Genomic DNA, 5,420 nt, shown 5'->3' with positions numbered 1-5,420 from the left:
CTGCCAAAAGAACCAATAGATCTATGTTGAAAGAAGTGCAGCCAGAGAGCTCCTTGGGAGGCCAGGATGGCCAAACTTCATATCTCATACTTCGGACATATTGTCAGAAGGGACCAGTCGCTGGAGAAGGATATAATGTTTGGTAAGGTGATGGGTCTGAGAAAAAGAGGAAGACCACCAGCGAGATGAATTGGCAATATGGCAGCATCAATGGGCTCAAGTGTGGCAATGATTGTGAGGTTTGCCTAAGACTGGGCAGTGTTTCATTCTGTTGTGCACAGGGTCGCTATGAGTCAGTACCAACTCTATTGCCCCTAATAACAACAACAATCCAGGACTGTGAATCACAGGGTCATTGGTTCAAGCCCACCAGCCACTCCACAGGAGAAAGAGGAGGGTTCTACACCCGCAAAGATTTACAATCTGAGAATCCCTGTATCGACTCAGGGACACTCAACAACAACCATTTAGAAGTGATCTGCCTCCTCCTTTTTTCTAGTCGGTCTCAGTCTATAAGCTCTGCTGGTAGTTAAAGTGCCAGTGACACAGCTTCCAGCATCACAGCTACAAACAAGCCACCGCAGTACAGTACAGCTGACAGATGAGTGGTGGTAAAAGGTTATGACAGCTATTTTGTTTGGAATTCCAAAGAAGTCATTTTGATAGCATTTCTCAAAAGACACATAGGGCGATTGTGTGAAAACTGAAAATAGCACTGGTGAGAATAAAGGCAGGAATGTTGCATCAAGGAATTTTGTGGAGGTTTTTCCATCACAATGTTACTTCATTCTTTGAAGACAGCAAGGGCTGACCTCGAAGAACTGTGTTAGAAAACCTTACTCCGTCCACTCTACATCCCTGATCTTGTTACTCAGACTTATTTTGGTTCCCAAAACTCTGAAGAACATTTCAAAGGAATACTATCTGAGTCCCTCAAGGATGCCAAAACTGTTGTTCTGGCATTGTATAAATGAAAAAGCACAGATTTATTCAAGGAAATGTAGATGTTGTTGCTGTTACGTGCTGTCCAGTTGGTTCCAACTCATAGTGATCCTGTAGAGGGTTTCTGAGGAGTGGCTGGGGGGTTTGAACCACCGACCTTGCTGTTCAAACCAACCTTGAGGTCTAGTGCTTATCCTACAGTGCCACAGTAGGACAATTCAAGATGTTTAGGTGAAAAACCTTGAGTCCATCTATGACTTGTTTTTTCTCACACACATCATATCTAAACAGACCAGCACATTTCATCTATTTTCACAACATATCCAGAGTTTGACCATTTCTCACCACCACCACCGCTCTGATTCAAGTCTCTCTTTTTTTTTTTTGCTTGTATCCCTGCTACAGTCTCTTGCTGACCTCCCTGCCACAGAGCTACACGTTATTTCCAGTTCAGCAAACATGAACGGTTACTATTGTTAGCTGTTATCTAAGTCACCCCAAAGTTATGGCACCCCCGTGAACAACAGAATGAAACTCTGCCTGGCCTGGTGCCACACCAATATTCAGGTGTGGACACGACCTTAGTGATACAGGCTGATTTTCAGAAGTAAATCACTAAGTCTTTCTTCTTAGTCTGGAAGCTCTGCTCAAACTGTTTAGCATCACAGTAACATGTACGCCTCCAGTGACAGGGGTGGTGTTGCATATAAGGTGCACTGGCCAGGAATCGAACCCAGGTCTCCTACATGGAAGGTGAAAATTCTACCACTGAACTGTTACTGCCCCGTTTCAGAATGGATGGCAATCCTTTGCAAAGTAAGCTGGTCATCTCACTCCTCTGTTTAAACCCTCCAACGGCTTCCCTTTTCAGTCACAGAGAAACCAAAGCCCTGAAACATCTGGCTCCTACCCTATACCCAGTCCCTTACCTCTCTGATCCCATCTTCTTCTAACTTCTCCCTCTGCCTTCAATCATACACGGATTCAAAATTCTCTGGCCTGAGCACTGACTTGGACTGAATGAATACTCTTGCCCCAGATATCTGCTAGCCACTCTCTCACCCCTTCAAGTCTACATTCCAGTGACAACTTCTCAAGGACCCTCTCCAGACCCTGTTACTTCAAGCTTCAACCCCACTCCTAACACTCTGTGCCTTTCTTCACAGCACTCCTTGTCATCAAGTGACCACATATTCATTTGTTTATTGGCTGTCTTCATCCCACTAGAATAAACTCAGTAAGAGCAGGCATTTGCCCACTGCTTAATCCCCAACATCAAGAACAATGCCTAGCATACAAAAGGCAAGTTCATGTTTTTTTAAGTTAATGAAGAAAAAAAAAAAAGAACACCAACAGTAGAAAGCACCCCACAGACATATGCTTCATGAAAGTTGGGTATAAATCTGGCAATAAGCACATAACATTTAGTGACTGAAGTCTAAATGTCCATTCACTCAAAACTCTCCAATGGAAAAAAAAAAATCAAAACAAAAAAAGTCTACAAAGGCTTCCCTTCTTCCTCACAGTAAAATTCAAAGTCCTTACAATGATTTACAAGGTCCTGCACAATCTGGTCCCCACCTCCTACACCAGCCTGTATCTCTCTGGCCTCATACTCTACTAATTCCCCTTTATGACAACAGCCTTAACCTGTTAAGTGCCGCTGGGTGGTTTCCAACTCACAGAGGCCCTGTATAGGGTTTCCAAGGAGCAGCTGGTGGGCTTGAACTGCCACTTTGCAATTCAAACCAACAGTGCGGTCCAGTACTTATCCAACAGCGCCACACCAGGATGGAGTTAAAGAATAAAGATGTAGTTAAAACACCAAGATTCCCATTCTTAACCCATTCCTACTACCACTACAAAGCTGGCTATGCATAGCTCTGCCAATGCATGATTTTGGAACCAGCCTTATTCATTAGTCTCTCCCCTGTCCAGCTGTCATGCCAACTCACTCAGCTGAAGAATTAAAGACACTGGCCCTCTATCTAATTGGGTTGGTTCATATCAGCATACAAATAATCAATCCAATAATAAGCAGACAGTGACTATGAATTGTTGACTTTTGTAGATCTATGAGCTCTTTCTAGCTGATACGCTAAATAAATCTTCCCTAAATTCACAAACCAGCGTTATTCATAATAATATGAAATACAGGAAAATCATTTCCTTCTTGATTATTCTGCTTTGGGCTCTTCACTTTAAATTTTGAATTCAGATTGCAGGCAATTTGTTTTTGTCAGCAGTTCATTTATATACACAAGTGTAATACTGTCAAATTATTTCACTCTAATACATTTGTCATTCTGTGAACGTTTACAACATTTCAACCAACCATCTGTCTGCTTTCTGTTTGCTTGTTTTAATCACTCAACTCAATGATGTTGCTCTAAATTCTAAATGCTTTTAACAAAAGCATAATATTTCACATCTTGGGATTTAATGTCAAAGTCTGAAATGTAAGTATAGTAGATTTTCTCATCAGATTTCACCAGATCATTGATTTAAAAATAACACATTCTACATTAAGGGAAAAATATTTTCTTGGTTGACAAAATGTAAACATGGGTGGGGGGGAGAGCAGGCTTGTAGAATGTACCCTTTCGTTGATTGGTGATGCGTGGAGGGGACTGTAACCATGGCAATGAAACAATATACAATAGGATGAATGTAAAACTAATGTTCTCCCATGTACCTATGTAAACTATCACATAATTCACAATAAAACTTAAAAAAAAAAAAAAAAAAGACAGCAGCTAGGTAAAAGGGGTTAGCAACAAAAGCTTACAACTTAAAGGAGAACATTCCATACGCAGGTCCATTCGCCCAACAACAAAACAAACAAAAAGGGTGTGGGTTTACTTGCATTTACTTACAAATCTTTAGTGGACAATTTCACGCTTTTCACTACATTAAAGATTCTGCTCCTGGCTGGCATCTATCTGTCTCTCTTCCAATCAACCCTACAGGATCTTCCTTTAAAATTAGTCTCTTCAAATTTCAAGTCTCTGACAGGGGCAGTATACTAAAAGGTAAGGTAAGCAGGGGCTTAAATGTGCTTACTTACTAATGTGTAGTAAACAAATTAAGTGTGTTCACTACAGATTACTTAATAAATCCATGCTTACCATGCTTATTGTTCACCACAATTATTGATTTCTTCCCAGCTAGAGCAAAGGACAAAGAAAGAAACCAAACACCCCGAATAATGCAGTCACTGAAAACCTTATGAATAGCAGGGGAACACTGTCAGCACCAGAACATTAAATACTGAAACACGATGAAGAGCAACAGAAAACTGTCAAGATACAGTGCTGGAAGATGAGCCCCTCAGGTTGAAAGGCCCTCAAAATGCAACTGGGGAAGAGTTGCCTCCTCTAAAAGCAGAGTTGACTGTGATGATGCAAATGGAATAAAGGCTTTGGGACCCTCATTTGCTGAAGAGTCACAACCCAAAATGAAAAGAAACAGCTGTGAACATCCATTAATAATCAGAACATGGATGTATAAAGAAAGAATCTAAGAAAATTAGAAGATGTCAAAAATTAAATGGAATACATAAACATTGATATCCTAGGCATTACTGAGCTGAAATGGACTGGTATTGGCCATCTTTAATCTGACAATCACATGGTTTACTATGCCAGAAATGACAAATTGAAGAGGAATGGTGTTGCACTCATTGTCAAAAAAGAACATTTCAAGATCTATCTTGATGTACGACACTGTCTGTGATAGGACAATGTCCACATGCCTACAAGAAAGATCACTTTAAAGTGTTCAAGAACAAAGATATCAGTTTGAGGACTAAGGTGTGCCTCACTCAAGCCATTGTATTTGAATAGCCTCATACATACATGAAAGTTGGACACTGAATAAGGAAGACCACAGAAGAAGTGATGTGTTTGAGCTATGTAACTGGAGAAGAATATTGAAAGTACTAGTACCAGAACAACAAACAGGTCTGTCTTGGAAGAGCTGCAGCTCAGAATGCGACTTGGAAGCAAGAATGGTGAGACTACCTCTCATACTTGGAGATGTTATCAGAAGAGACCAGTCCCCTGGAGAAGCACATCTTGCTTGGTAAAGTGGAGGATCGGCAAAATAGAGAGAGATGGACTGGTCCAGTGGCAGCAGCAGTGGGTTCATATGTAATAACTGAGACTCTAAAACAGGACCGGGCAGTGTTTCATTCTGTTTTGCATATGGTCACTATGAATCAGAACTCACTCAATGGCACCTAACAACAACAACAATACCTTCTAGTAATTAGTTCTCAATTTAATGTTTAATCCAGATATTAAATTAACCCAAATTATCTAGAATTAAAGAAATGGTACTTATTTTAAGATCGGAAAAAATACAATTGGGGGGAGGGGGTAAAGAAACACATAAAGCACCTACACCTATGGAAGCAGTAGCTCAAAAGAGGGAACAAGTCCTTACAGCAAGAATCATTCCCACCCCCTCCACACACA

At 40.8% G+C, this 5,420-nt stretch overlaps 1 protein-coding gene across 1 annotated transcript in view; it reads right to left on the bottom strand.

Moving 5' to 3' along the window:
- The window catches only part of LOC102820845 (AP-3 complex subunit beta-1-like), a 370,338-nt gene that overhangs the window by 343,623 nt on the left and 21,295 nt on the right, over positions 1 to 5,420 (bottom strand). The gene's annotated exons all lie outside the window — the stretch shown is intronic.

This window comes from Chrysochloris asiatica, unplaced genomic scaffold (assembly GCF_000296735.1).
Source record: "Chrysochloris asiatica unplaced genomic scaffold, ChrAsi1.0 scaffold00234, whole genome shotgun sequence".
Taxonomy (NCBI): domain Eukaryota; kingdom Metazoa; phylum Chordata; class Mammalia; order Afrosoricida; family Chrysochloridae; genus Chrysochloris; species Chrysochloris asiatica.
This window is presented reverse-complemented; position numbering and strand designations above follow the sequence as displayed.